Source organism: Cetorhinus maximus, chromosome 31 (assembly GCF_964194155.1).
Source record: "Cetorhinus maximus chromosome 31, sCetMax3.hap1.1, whole genome shotgun sequence".
Taxonomy (NCBI): Eukaryota; Metazoa; Chordata; class Chondrichthyes; order Lamniformes; family Cetorhinidae; genus Cetorhinus; species Cetorhinus maximus.
The window spans coordinates 14677635-14697911 of NC_135909.1; the positions used below are offsets into that span (position 1 = coordinate 14677635).

Sequence of the window (20277 nt, forward strand, 5' to 3'; positions counted from 1 at the left end):
TTGACTCTATGACCAATGATTTTATTACGAGTGAGCATAATGGAATCAAATTCAATTTCAACTTTGAAAAATGTGAAAACTAAACAAAAACTAATACCCGAAATTGTAGAAAGTCTAAATTTAACGGGATGAGAGACAATTTAATAACAATCTGCAGGGGATGGACGCAAATTGAATATCGAAATGGGACAAAACCTGAGCTTCCAACGCGAATGGTCCCCGCTTCCGCCACACGTCCACTCGCACCCGACGCCCCTTGCCCCCCGCGCCGACACAGGTTCGGGGATTTTGTTCTCTCTGTGATGAGAGTGAAATGGGCGAAATTCCCATTGATTTTACCGCTGAATTGCTGCGGAGATATGCGCATGCGCTGTTTATACACGTCCCCGGTGTCGTCACCATAAGGTTGACGGCGCATGCGCAACCCCTCCCCCAACAATGGCTGAGAGCGTCATTCACTCAGTGAGCGGAATAGGGTTTAATTCAGCAGCGATCGGAGACATCACCGCCCCAGAGGGAAGTGAACAAACAGCATCTGCTTAAAGCAGCGCATCGGTTTGGAGCCGCGTCCGCAGATATGCTCAGAGATTGGCATTGAGTGTCCGGGCAGCTGAGGCGGAGGCGGCGGCTGTTTTTAATGGGCTCCCTGGAACACGAGCTGCTCCCGGAACATGGAGTGAGCGGGGGGAAGGGAGAGGCCATTCTCGAGCAGTGTCTGGACAGAGTGAGAAGAACTCGCCATTGAAGATCATTGCTGCTTTCTCTCCCCAAACCCGAGTGAAGCTTCCTGGCTTAGTTCCGGCTCCCACTGTCCCTTGTTATTGGACAGAGAATGGCGGGGAAAATAGCCGCACAGTAACAATGTTTCCAGTTACACAAAGAAGATCAATTTCAGGCACCAGGTGAGAAGTGTGAAAGAGACATTTTAAACAGTACCTGCTTGTTTCCGGGTGTACAGTTAGTTCAAAGGGAGTTGCAAACAGAAATCTGACCCTTGCCAAAGTCACTCCTCCATCGGATAGTCTAATTCAAGGAGCAGTGCACAGGACAGGTTGTTTCTCAATGTCACAAACTTGTAAATCTGCTCAAAATAACAGATGAGCAGAATCAGATTGCTCCAGTACTGCGGTGGGCTCAGACACTGATGTGCTGCTGGTTTTGCTTTGTTGATTCTTCATAATAATTATTATTTGAAAAAAAAAGATCACTTTTGTATCTTCTACTTACCTATTCTTCAGGTGAAGGAGTTTTGTTTTCTGTGTGTATGGAAAGAATTGAAGGAATCAGATGATTCTTCAAAACAAGGAAAAGTGCAGCCTGACGGTTCCAACTCACAGTAAGTACAATATCACTCACAAAGCACAGAGATACTGCCAAGTCTTTAGTCCAAAATGAAACGGTATAGAGACCCACATACTCGCGACGTTGAGAGGCGCCCTTTCAATAAAATATTCAAACAAATCATTGGTTGGAGAAGTTGTTTCCATTTCGCTCCAACCCAGTACACCTGAGAACTAGATTCATCAATCCCAGGGCAAAGCAAGCCCACTATTTGTTTTAAGTACATAGTGTCGCCTTGGCCACAAATTAAATACCAATTATTAACTACATCAGACAACATTTACCCAATTGTAAGATACAGAATGAATTGCTGTTGCGCACCCCAGAGTGTAGACTGAGCTACAGATTAAGTACCAGTTCCAAAATCTCACTAAGTGTTAGACTAGAATGTAGAGTTAAAGAGTCAATTCCCTTTTAACAAATTGCATGAATTACATACCAGACCATGTATCAGATCGATTATTATGCTATCATTTCAATTCGTTTTCACAGATATACAAATTGAACAGCACTACACAACTCACACAAAAAAAATGAATGTAACCTTTGGCTATGAAAAAAACATTGTACTCATATTTTACAATAAACCAAAGGTAAACCAAATATTGATACAGTAATTTATGAAATCACACAGTTACATACAACACCAGAGATGCATAGATAGAGAATAAATGCAAGAGATAGACATAGAAACAATTAATTCCAAGCACACATTCAATCCGGAGACTGAAAAATACAAAATTAAAGTGACTTTCATACACATTGTCATTGGCAGAAAGGTGCAGAATGTCACATATAGTACCAGGGGCTGACAAAGGTATCAGAAAGTTCACATTCACTTACTGTACCTGAGACTGATGGCCAAAAATATCTCATTCACATCGAGCAGTTGAGATTGAAAAGTAGAGAATGAACCTCTCAATCCCATGCAGTACTGCATAGTGACAGGTACATATAAACACCCCAATCAGGCACTTTGCAAGGCAATGACACAGAATGAGCAGCACAATTTAAAGTGTCCAGACTGACAGGCACAAGACAAATCTCGTTCACACACAGTAGTAGATGAAGACAGGAAAAGAAAATCAACCCCAGCCTCATAATTATTTTCAGAAATGGACAGCTAAAGGCTGAATGCCGCACTCACAAATGTTAGAGTCAGAATTAATCCCACTCTTGTGTAATGTCGCAGGGACTTTTGGTTTTATTCACTCATGGGATGTGGGCATCGCTGGCTATGCCAGCATTTATTGCCCATCCCTAATTACCCTTGAGAAGGTGGTGGTGAGCTGCCACCTTTAACCTCTTCAGTCGATGTGGTGTAGCTACACCCACAAGGCTTTTAGGAAGAGAGTTCTAGGATTTTGACCCAGCGACAGTGAAGGAACAGCGATATAGTTCCAAGTCAGGATGGTGAATGAATTGGAGGGCAACCTATAAATGGTGGTGTTCCTATGTGTCTGCTGCTCCTGTCCTTCTAGATGTTAGTGGCCATGGGTTTGGAAGGTGCTGCCCAAGGAGGCTTGGTGAGTTCCTGCAGTGCATCTGGTAGATGGTTCACACTGCTACTACTGTGCATCAGTGGTGGAGGGAGTTGATGTTTGTGGATGTGGCACCAAACAATGAGGCTGCTTTGCCCTGGATTGTGTCAAGCTTCTTGAGTTTTGTAGGAGATGAATGATACAGAATGAATAAGGCATTCACATGTAACTCAAGAGACTGACAAATGCAGATTGAATGCAACAGTATTACACTCCACAGGAAACTGAAAGAAAACATAGAATAAAACGCACTTTTCATTTCACAGTAGAAAACATGAAGCAAATTGAATACCACAATCACAGGATCAAAGAATAACATTTATGTAGTTCATCCTGCACTCATTCACAGTACCACAACTGACAGATACGGAAGGAAAACAATATTTAGATAAAATACCAGAGACTGATATATACACAATGAATCAGGGACACATATAATTATTCAGAGACTGATGACAGCAGAACTAATGTCAAACTCACACTCACTTCCAGATACTGGCAGCTTCAGAAAGAGGTCCATATTCAGTTGTAATTCTGGAGACTGACAGATGGAATGGATCACAAAACCACATTCAGTTCCATAGACTGACAGGTACATAATTCATCTCATGTTCACACACAGTAACATCGACAGATACATTATTAAAAACTCTTTCACAAAAAGCACACGAGACTGACAGATACAGAACTAAATTACCTGTCCTGTTCAGTACCAGAGAATGGCAGAAAGAGAAAATAACCCACACTGACACACATGGCCAGAGTCTGTCAGATACAGAATATATCCCACACTCTCATCTCAAATCAGAGACTAACAGATGGAGAATTATGGTTGTAACAACATAGCCCCAATGAATGACAGTTACATAATTAACCTAATAATGGATGAGAAATGGAGAGATGCAGATTGACTCTCACACTTGCTGAGTCCCAAGGGCTGACAATCACAGAATGAATCCCACAGTCACACCACAACAGTGACAGACAGTGAATGTGACCACACTCACAGAGCAGAGCAGAGACTGGGAGGTACAGATTGATATCAGCACACAATAAATCTCTCACACACATTCAGTTCAGAGATTGACAGATGCAGAGTGAATCCTAGCTTTCACATGGTACAAGATTTGCAGCTGGAGAATGAATTCCACCATCATACAAAAAAACAAAGGAGAGTGACAGATACAGAACAAATCTCACTCATGTACAGTTCACAGAACCAGAAGTTACAGCAGGAATCTCAGAATTGCATTCATTACCGGAAACAGTCAGATATAGCATTATTTCAACAGCACATTCTTTACCAGGACATGATAGAGGCAGACAATTAACGGCTAATGAATTAGTCCAAAACTCTCAAAGTGAAGCAGAGAATGATGAGCACATAATGAATCTCACAACCATTCACTTGCGGTAACTGGCAGATACAGGATGAATTACTAACTCACATATGGAACCAGTGATAAACAGATACTGAACAAATGTATTTCACACATAGAGCAGTTACTAATACTGTTCCATTTGTTCTTTGGATGTTTGTGTCACTAGAAAGTCCAGGAGTTTTGCTCCTCCCTAATTGTCATTTTGAAGGCGGTGGTGGACTGCCTTCTGTCTGATGCTGTCTGTCATCCATAGGTGTGGCAAATTTGTTGTTAGGTAGCAAGTTCCAGGGTTTTGACCCAGTGATGATGACTGAATGGTGACATATTGCCAAGTCAGGATGGTGTTTGATTTGGGGGTGACTTTGCAGGTTGTGTTGTTCCAGGCACTTTTTGTCCATATTCTTCTAGGTATAATCGGTTGCGGGTTTGGAGGACACAGTTGAAGAAGTCTTCTTGAGTTGCTGCAGTAGATCTCATAGATGGTACAAACTGTGTGACAGTGGGGGAGGGAATGGACTCATGAATTGTGTGTCAATCAAACACTTTGTCCAGAATATTATTGATCTGCATGAGTGTTGTTGGGAGTGCACTCAGTAGTGGAAAGTATTTAATCACACTCCTTACTTGTAGTCTGTAAGTTGCAGAATAGGCTTTAGGGAGTGAAAAGGTCAGTTACTCACTGTGGACCTGCTTTGACCTGTTCCTGAAGCGGTAGTAGTTGTGTGGCGAAGTAAGATTAAACCTTTCAATCATTTACCAAAAACTAACAAGCACAAAAAAAAAAGATGGTCACACTCGAGCGAGATATCCCATTGCAGGGAAAAAGCCACACTCACTTAACGTAGACGTGCAGGCAAAGCACAGAACCCACAGTCACATCCCAATTACTGAGAGGTCCTTAATAAAATCAACTTTCACAGGTTTTGAACAGACAGGGAAATGAATACAAATGTTCACCAATCAGACACAGACACCGAATCATAGCAACATCTACATTCTACAGGTTAAAAGATTCATAGTAAAACCTACATCTCATTAAACAAAATGAAGAGATACCGAATAAAAACATATTCTGTTACAGTAACTGACAGGTACAGAATTAGATCAACTTTCTCATATCAGATACACACAATTGCAGAGTTAAATCCAAAATATCATTCAACGAACTGACAGGCACAGAGCGACCACACATTGACTTGCCAGAATTTAAAAGGTACAGGAGAAAAACCTTTCTTCCATACCAGAGACTAACTTGTACAGAGAAAAATAGACACTCACGTAGCTGTAACTGACAGGTGCAAAAGAAAATCCTGATTCACAGACTGGAAACTGCCAGGTAAAGATTAAAGCTAAAAATAACAAATTAGACACTGAGGTTCACAGCAATCCCATATTCACCTGTCAGAAATTAACATATCAAGAGTAAGGCCTTTTCTCCCACACTGGAAATGTCCAAGTACAAAGGAAAACCCAGATACATGTTTAAGAAATTGACAGACCCAAAGCAAAGCCAGCATTCACAACAGCAAAGAACGACAGGAACAAAATAAAATACACACTCATGTAACAAAAATAGGCACAAATAGTTAAGTCCACAGTCCAAAACTGAAACAGTTAAAATCCACAATCACTCATCAGTAAGTGACTTGTACAATAAAGCCCAGATTCTCATAGCAGAAGCAGATGGAGATAGAGCAAACTAATTCTCACTGAACCAGAAACTGGGCAGGACACAATTCAGATTACACCCATTTTTCAGAAACGGACAGGTGGGTATAAAATAAGGTACTTGCATAAAAGAGATTGAGAGAAACAGATTAAAGCACATTGCCCCACTTAAAAGTTTGACAGGCGCAGTATATAACCCAGTCTTCCAAAATACTGACTTGTACAGAGTGAAAACAACACTAACATGGCAGGAAATCACATATTGAATATAAATCCACACAGTCATACCACTTACTGACGGTTATAGAGTTTTTTATCATGCATATATAATAAATCAGGAAATGCTTACGACCATAGCAGAGTCTAACAGATAGAGATTAAAATCCATACACTTAGCAGGAACCAAAAGTTACAGGACAAAGCCCACAATCACATATCGGACAGTGAGGGAATCAGAGTAAAACCAACATTGACATAGATGAGACAAATTGGTCGTATGAGGAAAAGTTGCTCGATTTAGGCCAATACTCAGTGGAGTTGAGAAGAATGGGAGGTGATCTTATTTAGAAATATAAGTTTCCGAGGGGACTTGACGGGGCAGATTCTGGGAGGACGTTCCCCCTCATGAGGAGTCTAGAACTCTGGTCCACAGCTTACAAATAAAGTGTCTCCCATTTTAGACTGCAATGAGAAGGATTTTTTCTCCCAAAGGATGGTTAGACTTTGGAATTCTCATCCCCGGAGAGCAGTGGAGGCTGGGCCTTTGAATAAATTCAAAGCTGTGTTGGGCTGATTTCTGATTGACGAGGGAGTCGAGGCTTTGGGGACCAGGCAGCAAAGGTCACAGTTATATCAGCCATGGTCTTTTTGAATAGCGGAGCATATTCAAGGGGCCGGATAACCTGCTCTTGGTCCTATTTATTATGTTCTTATTTTTTTAAGATTAAATGTGACAATTGCATGAGAGAAGTTAATAGGAATAGTGTATATCCCACAATTACATGACAGAAAATGATAGGCAGACTAAAACCCACACTCATAACAGAAAATTGCAGGTAAAGGGCATGCTCACACATCAGACACTGACCAATTCAGTATAAAAGGCACATTGACATTCCAGAAATGGATATTATAATACCATAAAATGCCCACTCATCTCAAAACAAAACAAGAGATACAGAATAAAGCCCACACTCTCAAACTACAGAAAGACACAATGTGAAACTAAACTCACTGGCAAGCAACCAACTTGTCCAAAATAAAACACTTACACATATGCTAGAAATTAACAGGGATGATGTAAGACCATTACTGGCTCAACACAAACTGACAGCTGCATTGTGCAAAACACTCACACCTACCAAACCTGACAGGTAGATTGTCAAAGTCACATTCACATATGAGAAACTTATAGACACAGGGAGTTTTTAAAAAACACTCATTCACACATACCTGACACTGCTAGAAACACAGTAAAGCCACACTCAAAATAAGAAACTAGAAGCTGCAAAAAAAAACACCCAATTATGCCAAATATTGATATGCACAGGGTAAAAAAAACCTTCACATATCAGAAATGAGCATGTACAGACAAATTGCACACCATACCACAGACTGAGAAATATGGAGTAAAAAAAACACTTTCCATACCAAATACCAACAGTACAGAATAAAATACAAAATTACCTACTGACAGACAAGGAGTAAAACCCACACACACACATCAGTGATTGATGGAAACAAAACCTGCATTCACTGAACAGAGATTGGCAAATACAAACAAAAACAGATCGTCACCTATCAGGAACTGACAATAGCAGATGAAAAGCCACATCCACATTTGGGAGATGGAAAGAGACAGAGTCAAACCCACACTCATGTAGCAGAGACTGACAGATGCAGATTAAAATACAGACTGACATAGGAGAGACTGACAGGAACACAGGAAAACACTTCCTTTGAAGCTGCATGGTATGGAGATTTAAAAAAACATAAATTGGAGATGAAATGTTATGAATTAATTGTTGTAATCAACTGCCACAAACTGACATAGATTAAAAGTTTTATCCAACTATCAGTTACTGATAGGCCACATTCACATAGCTACAGAGGACAAATATCTGAAGAGACAGAATAGAAATCCAATCACTGAATAGCGGGAAAGGGAAGAAATTAGAAATGTGTGATCCATTTCACTGCTGAATGTGGACTACAAAATTCTGTCCAAGGCCATTTCCAATGGGCTCTGGGGCTGGTGATCCACCCTGACTAGATCTGCGTTGTACATGGCAAGAAGATATCTGATAGCCTGTCACTACTCAGGGAAATAATTGCAGGATGGGGGCGACTGGAGACCTACCTCATCAGCTTGGGCCAGGAGAAGGCCTATGGCAGAATATCACACGCCTACTTGATGGATCAGCCCTCCAAATTGGAGTTTGGAGAGGGAATCTGCAGTTGGGTCCAGCTGCTCTACAGAAACCTCAGTAGTGCAGTTTCAGCCAATGGGTGAGAATTGGAAATCTTTCTGATAAATCTGAAGCACTCTCTCCCCTCTCCTGTTCATATTTTGCATAGAACCTTTTGCTGAGTCCATCAGGAAGGATTCGGGTATAAGAAGGGTGACAATCCCAGGCAGCGGAGGCACTCAGGTCAAAGCCTCCCTGTATATGGACAACGTCATCGTCTTCTGCTTGGATCCAATGATAGTGTACAGACCGGTGATTGGTTCAAACTGGCCTCGGGAGCCAAGCTAAATTGTGGCAAGAGTGATGTCATGTTCTTTGGGGACCTAGGCTGACCATTTCTTTGTCCCCTTCACTGTCAGGTCAGGCTGCCTGAAGGTGCTGGGGATATGGTCCTGGGCCTGCACTGGAGACTGAAAGGAGCAAGAAGCTATGGTCAAAGAAAAACTGGGCATGCGGGAGCGACGCTCCCTCTCCATCACTGCTAAGAAACTGGTCATCAGGTATGAAACACTCTTGGTGTTGTACATGGTGCAGGTTTGGCCCTTTCATCACTCCTACACCGTGGTGATCACCCGAACTATCTTCTGCTTTATCTGGAGGTTGAAAATGGACCATGTTCACAGGGACATGGCATACAAACCTCTAGATAAATGGGGACAAAATGTGACCAACATCACCCTCATCCTAATGGCCCTGTTGTGTGTGGCTGCATCAAGCTGTGCGTAGACCCTCAGGAAGCAAACAGCAAGTGTCAATATGTGCTGAGGTTCTACCTGACCCGGTGTCACGAGGATGGGTCACTTGTGGAAAATTTAATGCAGAAAAACATCTTTGAGGACAGCTCCATCCAGCAGTGGTACCCACGTAATGATCTACAGGTACAGCAGGATAAGGCGATGGTAGATTCTGTCAGATAGCTTGCTCAGTGAACTATCAAAGTCTTTTGGCAGATAGCCTCATCACCAGAACTTTCAAACAACCTCTAGGATGTAGCTTGGCTGGTGGTGAGAAAGGTCCTCCCCATCATGTCCTTCCTCCAAGCCCAAAGTCTCTCCCCTTCTGCTCATCACACTCGGTGGCTGTAGTGGAGAAGAGACCATTGTTCTGCACCTTCTGGGATGTACCTTTTCCAAGAAGGTCTGGCTAGAGATGCAGTGGTGTTTGTCGAGGTTCATCCTGAGCAGCTCTGTGATGTAGGACTCAGTGCTCTATGGCCTGATCCCAGGGACACACACCAAGATAAACATCAACTGCAGCTGGAGGATCATCAGCTCTTTGGTCTGCCCGAAACTTGCCTATCTTTTGAGTGATATAGACTGGCACATTCCAAGATCCAAGACTATGTGCTGAGGAACACATTAAATCTTGGAACAGCCACCACAGAGGTTCAATGGGGAAATGTCACTGCTGAATGCCTTTCACCCATAGTGCACTGAGGACCTGAAGAATTTTATAGCACCCTGGGGCTGTATGCCTGACATTGATTGTACTTTCTGAATATCAAGAGTAACAGAAATTGGATTGATGCACCTCAGAGAGGAACTTGCTGCATGAAGGCAAGTTGAATTCTGTTGCAGTTTCTGTAATGTTTCAGTTTGAAAAAAAATGCCCTTGGGCTGTATTCCTGACATGGAACATATATTATAAACATCAGGGGAATTACAACTGTGGAGAGGCACCTAGGGGTGGGGACATGTTGAACTTTGTTGCATTTGCGGTAATTTTCAAGTTGAAATGGTTTGCAATGTACTCCTATACGTTTTATGAATAAAATTTATTTCTGGAGGCAAAAAAAGAAGAGAAGAAGGAAACAGCTACCAAAAAAGGGTGAAAGAAACCTCTGAGTAAAGGACAGGATTATTCAGGAAAATTTGGGGAAGGAGAGTTACTCCATCTACATCTACAAAGTGATGAAGCAGGTTCACCCCGACACCGGCATCTCCTCCGAGGCCATGAGCATCATGAACTCGTTCGTGAGCGATATTTTCGAGCGCATCACGGGTGAGGCTTCCCGCCTGGCCCATTACAACAAGCGCAGCACCATCAGCTCCCGGGAGATCCAGACTGCCGTGCGCCTGCTGCTGCCCGGGGAACTGGCCAAGCACGCCGTGTCGGAAGGGACAAAGGCGGTGACCAAGTACACCAGCTCCAAGTAAAACCCCACAATGGACTGAAAAACATTCAAAACACAACGGCGCTTTTAAGAACCACCCACAATCTCCCTGAATAAGCTGCACCATCATTTCCCATATTGAGTTAATGATAAATATCTTGCTGGAGGAATGTAGGTCAATTTTCCAATGCTTTCCAATCCAATCACATGTTTCTCCAAAATGCAGTTTCTCTCCCAGCGGAATGTCTGTTTCTCTATTCAGTGTTTGTGGTGTAAACTGAACATTGGTCCCTGACCCTTTGTCCAATTTCTTGGCCTCACCTGTTAATGTTCCACCTCCTCCCACTCAGTTAAGGGAATGTGTCAGTCTTCTCCTTTTCCAGTGTGTTTACTTATTGGGAAATGTTAATTCATTAACTTTAAACCACTGGAGTGCAGAAACTTTAATGTTACTTTCTTACTTCTTGCACCAGAAGCCTGGACTCTGGATTCACTCCCTCGGCTGCTCCTGTCACCAGGCATCAATCTCTAATCTGTGATGTGTTATCTTTACAATGATTGAATTGGACTGGGTCCCGTTACAGAATGTTGTGAATGGGTCTTCCTACCTGACCATTACAGACAGTTTCACATAGAAGAAACAATCAAACTGAATTGGGAGTGAATTTTAAAACCGAAGCAAAGTTTCACTAAAGTGGTCGCTGGGATGTGGCGATTGTCCTACGATGAGACGCTGATCAAATTGGGCTTTTTTTTCTCTCTAGTGTTTGGAAGAACGAGAGGTGATCTCATTGAAACATACAAGATTCTGAATGGGGCTTGATGCGGTAAAAACTGGGAGATTGTTTCTGCTGATTGGGGAATCTAAAACACGAGCACTGTCTCATTTAGGACTGAGATGAGGGGAAATTTCATCACTGTGAATCTTTGGAATTCTCTGCTCACGGTTTCCAATGGCAGCTTCCTATGTAAACATGTCATGCTGCAGTTCACCAGCCTCACCAGTGGAGGTGTTGCTGTAATTCATCAAACCCCTGGAGTCAGACCACTCAGCACAGAGACTGGGATCTTCCTGTGCCCCATATGTGGGTTTCAGTGCCTGGGTGAGAGCACCTCACTGAGCACAGGCTGGGAATAGAGACTGTGTGCCTGTGTGTCTCTGCACCACACCTAGAGAAAGTAGCTCATTCAGCACATACAGGGCTGGGATTTCCCTGAGCTCTCTCTCAGGCTCAGTTTACTCTGAGCGGATATCCCTCATTCTTTGGTTTGAATTACAGCTTCTCTCTTACAGTTAGTCTGGGTGTTCCTAACAGAGCAGAATGTCCCTATCCTGTCACACTCACCGCACATATTGAGGTGGATGTGCTGCCTCCTGAGATACAGGTGATCAAGAATTCATGTCTTCGCTACACTTGTTAACTTTACTGACCCCTAGTCCTTGAATCATCATTGATTTCCGTGGAATGTCAGGTACATTATCATCTCTCATCTGCTGTGAACACTGACCTGACAGTGGAAAGGCACTGGAGGAGGATGGTGAAGTCAACAGTGTTAAAGGTCGAGAAGGATGAGGAGGGATTGACCAGCTGGGTCAGACTGCACTCGCCTGCTCCCATTCTAATCTTTCCAGAGTATCACCTGCAATGGCTTCTCTTCCCACTCCTGCTCTTGTTACCTCTGGAATCCCCCAGGGATCTATCCTTGGCTCCTCCTATTTCTCATCTATATGCTGTCCCTTGGTGACATTATCTGAAAACACAGTGTTAGTTATCACATGTATGCTGATAACACCCAGCTCCAGCTCCAGCTCACCATCACCTCTCACAACCCCTCCACTGTCATTAAATGACCAGACTTCTTATCCAACATGTTTTACTGGATAAGCAGAAAATTCCCCCAACTAAATATTCAGAAGACCAAAGACCACACTACAAATTCCATTCCCAGTCACTGACTCTATCCCTCTCCCTGGTCACTGTCTGAGACTGAAACAAACTCTCATAACCTCAGCACCTCACTTCACCCTGAAATGAGCTTCTGACCACATACCAGTTCCTTCACCAAGATCACCTATTTCTAGGTCTGTAACATTGCACATTTTATTTTAATGTGAGTGTCGCTGGCTAGGCCAGCATTTATTGTCCATCCCTAATTGCCCTTGAGGCTCACATGTAGGCCAGACCAGGTAAGGACGGCAGATTTCCTTCCCTAAAGGGAATTAGTGAACCAGATGGGTTTTTACAACAATTGACAATGGTTTCATGGCCATCATTAGACTTTTTTTATATTGAATTCAATATCCACCATCTGCTGTGGTGGGATTCGAACCCAGACTCCCCAGGGCATTACCCGAGGACTCTGGATTACCAATCTAGTTAATTACCAATAATTACCAAAACCACTATGCCACAACCTTCCCATGTCACCAGGCCTCAACTCACCTGTACCTGAAACCTTCATCCACTGCTCAAACCCTCGTCCATGCTTTTGTTACCTCTAGACTTGACCATTCAAACACACTCCCGGCCAACCTCCCATTTTTCACCCTCCAGAGAGTGAAGCTCATCCAAAACTCTGCTTCCTGGATCTGATTTCACTCCAAATGGCGGTCACCCATCACCCCTGTGCACGTTAACCTACACCGACTCCTGGTCTCAATTATAAAATTCTCACCCTTGTATTCAAATCCCTTCATGACCTCACCTCTCCCTATCTCTGGAATCTCCTCCAGGCCGACAATGCTCTGAGAAATCTGAGCTCCACTAATTTCAGGACATCCCTGATTTTAATCACTCCATCATTGGTGGCTGTGCCTTCAGTTCCTGGGCCCTAAGCTCTGGAATTCCCTCCCGAAACCACTCTGCCTGTATCTTGCTTTCCTCCTTCCCCTACCTGGATCCCATTCCCTCCATTTGTTTCCCCCTTCCTCTCACCCGGGTTCCTCCTCTCTCACCCTCTGGCTTTACACAGTCCAGTTGTTGTTTTAATTGGCATCAGTGAAATGTAGTTTCTGTATTTCCCACAGCAGTGACCACACTTTAAAAGGAATTCATTGTCTGTAAAGCTCTTTGGGATGTTCTGAGTTTGTGAAGGAAAATACATACATGCAATATTTTGCATTTTTCATAGAAACATAGAAAGGAGTCACAGAAAACACTGAAGAGGCCACTCTGCCCATTTTGTATGTGATGGCTGCACCCTCTGAAACCCGTCTCCAGCCCTGCACCACTGAACGAGCCCCAACCCCCCTCCCATCAACACTGCACCCTCGTCTCCTCCTCCTGATCTCCTTCCCCACCCACTGAAACTCTTCTCCACCAGGTAAAGCCCTTTCCCCTGCCTCTGACCCATTGGGAAAGGATCAGCTTTGTAATCTGAGGGCCGACTATTCCAGTCCCTGTCTCGCTGCTGCTTCCAGCCAAACTTGGTCAATTCCCAGGAAGCCATGAAAAGTGAGCAATTTCCGCTGGATTCTCCTGCTCCCTCAATGGGAGTGAAGGAGATGCTCCTTCAATCTGCAACAATGTCCATCTTATTGAAATTGCAGCAGACAGGGTGATTTTTTTCCCTGACTAACAAGGGAGTGAAAGGTTATGGGGACAGGCAGAATGTGGAGTTGAGGCCGCGATCAGATCGATCATGATCTTATCAAATGGCAGAGCAGGCTCGAGGGCCTGATTGACCGACTCCTGCTCCGAATTCCTATCTTCATATGTTCGTACGTTCGAAAACATTCCTCTTCCCCACCCCTTCTCCCCCCACTTGGCTACTGATCCTCCCTTTGAAACCCTTCTCCACCCCATGAACCAATTCCCGACCCACTTTCCTCATCCCATTAAACACCTTCCACAGCCTTCACTCCTTCTCCCACCTCTGATATTTGTGAGATCGCTTGCTCTGTGGATGGTCAGAGTGCTGACACCCTAAGACCCCTATCTTCTCTCAGATCACACATCAACCTTACCCCTTTTATTTTCAATTAAAACCCACGCATCCCTCCCTCCCCTCAACCTGTACACATTCACTCTCTGTCCTGAAGGGCAGTCCAAGGGATTTTTCTCAGATTGGACCCCACCACACCCACAATCTCAGACCAGAGAGAGTGAAATGAAAGATCAGACATTTATATCGAACCCTTCCTGTCATGAGAAGAGTCCAAAGAGTTTCACAGACTGGGGATTGCTTCTGAAGTACTGACACTGTTTTATAGGAAACATTGCAGCCAATCAGCTTTCAGCAAAGTCTCACAAAGAGTGAATGAGATTTGACGGGGTGAGGAGTTTCTGGACATGTTGGTTGAGAGAGTGATGTTGTTCCAAGACACTGGGAGAACTGCCAGCTCTTCAAATAATGTACCAGATATAACCTTTGGCATTCACAGGTAGACAGGGTCTCAGTTTAACTTTTCATCCAAAACATGACACCTCCAACAGTGCAGCACTCCCCCAGTGCTGGTCTGGATCTACTGGAGTGGGACATCAACCCACAATTTGTTCACTCAAATCCCAACTGAGGCAGAGTGACAATGGATAAATTAACCACTTCTATTATCGACACAATCTGTGTTCTCACACCCCAATCTGTGTGAAAGCTGCAGTATTAATCAATTTAAATAAACCTGTCTTAAACCCTCTTACTCTCACTCCTTGCCCTCATTATGAAAAGCTGACTCATGCCTGGGGATTGATCCCACAGACACCTCCAGTATCGCTCCGAATTCCTCATTCTTCACCTGTTAGACTGGACAGTGCGTGTGGAGGAAAGGGACTGAGGGAACAGCCGACTCTGTCCTCACACACAATCTGCACTCTCACACTGCAGCAGGGAGCAGCGATGGGGAGCAGCAACTGGGAGTTACTCCTCTGTGGTTCCTGGGTACTGAGGCCAATTACAGAGTCTCCCAACTGAGTAACTCATCCGGCTGTGATCCACCAACTCGGCACTGCCCTTTTCTTGCTGGTCTGTTTGGATCAGCCCTCAACACCCACCATCCCCTCCAGCCGCTCAGATAGTGACTAATCATTCAGGGAATTTACCTGTGCAACTGGTTTACATTAAATTCTTCAGTCTTTCATAAATAACAATTCAACCAATTATATTGTGATGTTCAAACAATTAAACTGTGAAATTCAAAGAGAATAATGTAGTTTGAAAAGAATCCTGTCTGAACACTGGCTGTGAAGGGATTGGGGAAATGTGCCGGTGTTTACTATCAGGATGGAGAAACCCATTCCCTGCAGTCGGACTTGGCTGAGTCAGGAGCAGAAATTGAATCAGCAGGAAGAGAGTTTTCATTATCTTCCATGGAGTTCCTCACAGACAGTATCAGGATGCTGGAGTAGAAATGTTCTGTATCTAATCTCGGAGAATTTGCTGTTTTTATAATCTCACACACACACACACAGAGTGAGTCACTCACTGAACTTATTATGGGTAAAAAGTGTTGCCCTTCTTGCTCTATACTCATTTTCATGAGTGTAGCCTTCAGGCAAGAGCTCACTGTGAGGTTAGGTTGCTGAATACCTGAAAGGGGGGGAAAAGCAGTTTTGCATGGCTACTGTTCCAGCGAGCCTGCCCCTCTTAAAGAGGAACTGCACTAATTGTAAGGAAGCTGCTGCCGATTTGCAAAAATTGCCTGTAAAACAAAGCACTCGAAATGGAGCAACACGGAAGAGAAAGGGATCCCAGGTTCTTGGATGCAGCTCTAAAGGCAACAGTCCTGGGCTTGGATGGAAGAGAGAGCCCACTTCTCTGCAGTGTATGGGGAAGTGTGGGGTGGGGGTGCTCTGTGCCGGAGACCCTAAAGCAACACCATCAGAAGGCAATTATGATGGTCAATTCCCAGAGTCTAACCCCAATGAGCTGACAGCAGGGTCACCTGAAGCTCAATTCCCTCACTTTGGTCAGGAATGATGATGTCATAGAGCACAGAAGAGTCCAAGCCAGCTCTGTGTAGGGCAATCCAGCCAGTCCCATTGACCTGCTCGATGACCATATCCCTGCATGTTTAATTCCCCCAAGTGTTCAAACAAGTTCCTTTTGAAACCATTGTTTATCTCTGCTTTTACTAACCTCGAAGGCAGCGACTTCCAGGTCATCACCACTTGCTGAGTCAAAAATAAAATGTGCTTCATTTCTCCCTCCCCCAAACTCTACAACTCCCCCTCCCCGCCCCCATAATCTGTAAATCTGTGTACCTGAGTTCTTGTACGATTTGCTGATGGGAACAGGTTTTCTTGTCTACCTTATCTGACACTGTCATAATCTTGTCCACTTCTATCAAACCTACTCTCAATCTCCCTCTCAGCAAGGAGAACAACCCCAGCTCCAACCTCCAGCTTCTCCAACCTAACCTTCCAGCTGAAATCCCTTATCCCTGGAACCATTCCGGGAAATCTCCTCTGAACCCTCTCGGGGACCCTCACTTCATTCCTAAAGCATAGTGACCAAAACTGGATGCAATAGTCTAATTGTGGCCTAACCAGGGCTTTATAAATGTTCATCATAACTTCCCTGTTTTTGTACTCAATACCTCTATCTATGGAGCCCAAAGTTCCAAATGTTTTGCTAATTATTCTCAAAACCTCCTGCCACCTTCAAAGACCCATGTACATAAACCCCCACATCCCTATGACCTTGCATACTATTTTGAACTGATTTCCTCCCCCATCCCTTCTTCTAAACTGCATCACCTCAAACTTCTCTGTATGAAATTCCATCTCCCACTTGCCTGCCCATTCTACTAGTCTATCTCTGTCCTGTTGTAGTTGATTGGTATCATCCTGACTGTTTGCCACATCTTCACGTGACATTCCCTACACACCACAGCAGCCACCTCTCACACTGCTTCATACACCACACTCCCATCACTCACCCATTAGCAATCCCGGGCGGTCAGGATTTGGGTTTAACATTCAGATGCTCCGCCTCAAACACTCAGAAATGCTGCCTACCTCGCACACAGCTCTCACAGACTTCACACAACTCCACCTCCTCCAACTGTGATACCCACATCACTCAAACACTCAGCACACTCACTGACATTCTCTATTCGATCTTTCACAGGACAATGTGATCCATAACCACAGGGAGCGGAGCAGAATCAGAGGAGGACATGCACGCCTGCATCACCTGAGCCCTCTGGAGGAGGCAGTGATCTGTATCATGGAAGCAGCTGTTACAGATGCCGCTGAATTGAATTATAGACAGCTGGTCTGGGTGCTCTGATGTATCCGAAGGGAAACTAGGTTTGAAATGCTAAGTACATAAATATGGATGAAGTTTTAGAATGTGAGGTGTGAAGAACATTTGCATTTTTAGAGAAACCAAAGTCGTGAATTTCAAAGAGATTGTAAGATGCTACACTGAGCCAACAGAGGTTAAGCCAAACAGTGTGTTCATATTTCCCAAAGATTACTGATAATGGGAGTACTATGGAAAATTTATATTATGGAAAAAGTTGCAAAGACATATTGGAACAATGGAATTTACGTTAAAATGCGAGAAACCTGTATAAAACAGATGAGGTCATATGTGAGAAGAAGGCTTCTAAGGTCTAACAAGTGTGAAAAGCCTCCAGCCTCTATGCACCAAGCTGCTGTCTCCAGGAACTGAAGCTAAGAGAATCCATTTTAAATATTGCTGTCCAGGGTATTGTCTGCTTTGCCTGGGTCTGTTGAAATCTCTGTTGTTTTACTGTTGCCTTACCGGAGGTGTAACTGTGAGCTAGATTAATTAAGGATTCGAGGAGTTATTATAGTCGTAATTTTTAGTCCTATGTATGTGCTTACAATTGTTTATTTTATTAATACATGTTTAATTTAGTTTGGTAAAAACCCTCTAAGACTCAGTTGTCTTATTACTACTGAATTCAAGGCCCGCATCTCGAAATAAAAAATACAAATTGCAAGAACAGCTGTGGCAGGGTTTCAAGTTTCTGAGATTTGAGCAGCTCAGCATTTACCATCACTGGGCCATAATACATGTAAAAATGCAGGCAGCCACAGCAACTAGTATTCCATGGGGACTCAGTTGGCTGGAAAGCTGGTGTGAAACAGGTTGTTGTCAACAACACAGGATTCAATCCCCGCTTCAGTTGGGGTGGATTCAGGAGCTGCCTCTTTACACTTCCCATAATGTAGATTGTGATGTTGTGGGTCAGTCTGCCTTTGGGCAGAGAGCTCAAGAAGAAGCATTGGCTGCGCTGTATCTTTTTCATGCAATTTATTTCTCCTGAAGTCCACTGATCTCCATTTGAATTAATCCTCACTGCTGTTATATCTTTGCCCATTAATATTCTTTCCAGTTTATCTTTCCAAGTTGTATTCCCATCTCCTAATATTAAGCTTTTTCTATATATTACATTTCTGCCTTTCCTTACTAGAATCTTCTTCAATTATTGTATACATTTTATTTGGCTGTGAGTATTATTGCCTCGATTTTCACTGAAACTTTAATGTTCTTATCTGTTCTGCTTCATTTTAAACTCCTAGATGCAGCAGTGATTCATCTCTTGTTGGGCTTCCGAGGTTCTGGGGAAGAAATGCAGCCTGAACGCAGGGTAACTACCCAATTCCAGTTTTCAACTTTCCCATCATCTTCCTGACAAAACACTTGCTTTGAAATCTCCCATGAATTTTATGCTCTGAATTTTACTCATTCCATAGCTTTGTTTAAGTATTTCCCTCCAATGCCTTTCCAATATTATCTATCCTGTAGAATGGTATTTTTTGTGTTATTGAACCTGGATGGTCTTCACTCTTCCTTGTGCTTCACCCTGTGTACTGTATGGAGATAAGCTCCACAGATCAGGATCAACTCCCTGCCAGCTATTCAAATGTTTCAGATGAGTTTGCAAACTGAATAAACTCATTCAATTGTACAGATAGCCAGACAAAAATAAAGAAAAAAAAAAAACAAGGTTAATCAGATATACCAAACAAAACACATCACAGGCATGTGGACATGAAGAAAACATCAGAAATCAGAGCAGGAGTAGACTACTCCAGAGCCTGTGCTGCCAATCAGTATGATAATGGCCAACATTTTACCTTATCTCCATCTTCGTGACCTACCCCCATATCCCTTTATCACCTTGGTATCCAAACATCTGTCAAATTATCTCTTGAATATGCTCAATGCCTGGGATAAGAAATGCCAAAGATTCACAACCCTTTCAGTGAAGAAATTTATTTTAATCTTAGTCCATAATGGCTGACCCACAATATAAGACTGTGTCCTGTGTTTTTACATTCCCCAGGCAGCACATTTACATAAGCTGGTGGCTATATCGCCTAGTGATGATGTCATGAATTGAATCTAGGAGATGGGGAGGCAGAAGGTGCAGCAAACATTGGAATCAAAAGCAAATGTTCCTCTGGCTTTTAGCAAAATGTTGCAGTTCTTGAAGCCACGACGGAGCCTGGAACATCCAGGCCAGCTCATTAAAAACAGGGAATGGAGAAGCTGAGCTCATCACATATAATGTGCTTGGAGCACAGGGTGGGTTCATGTGGAACCTGACCTGATGCATGAGCAATTTTGACAATTTATAAGGTAGACATGGGAAGAGAGAGAGTGTGGGGTGGGGGGGGGAGGAACAGAGTGAAATATAACAAGACAGAGTGAAGACAGAGGATTACAGAGTGTGAAGAAGAAAATAAATGTAACTGAGAGAGAGGAAGATAGATTCTTAACAAGAGAAGATAGAATGAGACACAGTGAACTAGGTATGGAAAGACAGGTGGGAGAAAGGAGATAGT

At 43.4% G+C, this 20277-nt stretch overlaps 1 protein-coding gene and 1 long non-coding RNA gene across 2 annotated transcripts in view; one reads left to right on the top strand and one right to left on the bottom strand.

Moving 5' to 3' along the window:
• LOC144670292 (histone H2AX-like) overlaps nt 1-20277 on the bottom strand; it is a 297255-nt gene that overhangs the window by 201824 nt on the left and 75154 nt on the right. The window lies entirely within an intron of this gene.
• On the top strand, nt 419-19404 carry LOC144670301 (uncharacterized). The gene is made up of 3 exons (XR_013573844.1): nt 419-902; nt 1239-1336; nt 17582-19404. It is a non-coding gene; the product is annotated as an uncharacterized LOC144670301 (long non-coding RNA).